Here is a 356-nt window from a genome sequence, read left to right on the forward strand (position 1 = left end):
GCAATTGGATTGGAGCAGAAGCTGTGTTCCACTCACCAGAAGTCTTAAGATCCTGTGGTGGGTGTTGTGGGTAGCTGGCGAGTGTCAGCCGACCCTGTGCCCTAGCTACACTGGTGCTTTTCTCGATGGTGTCTTTTGCCTTGCAGAAGCTTTGCAATTTTATGAGGTCCCATTTATCGAAGAGGAGAAATCTTCTAGGAAGGATTTCCTGAGAGACAACACACTAAAGCCATGTCTCTGAGGTGTCTAAAGTCATACCTTATGCTGGCAGCCAAATTTGACAGTGTAGATGTCATCCATGGGGTACTGGTTCTGAAGATGTGAAGGGGCCATAGAGAGAAGCAGAGGCTTTGCAT

Source organism: Mus caroli, chromosome X (assembly GCF_900094665.2).
Source record: "Mus caroli chromosome X, CAROLI_EIJ_v1.1, whole genome shotgun sequence".
NCBI lineage: Eukaryota > Metazoa > Chordata > Mammalia > Rodentia > Muridae > Mus > Mus caroli.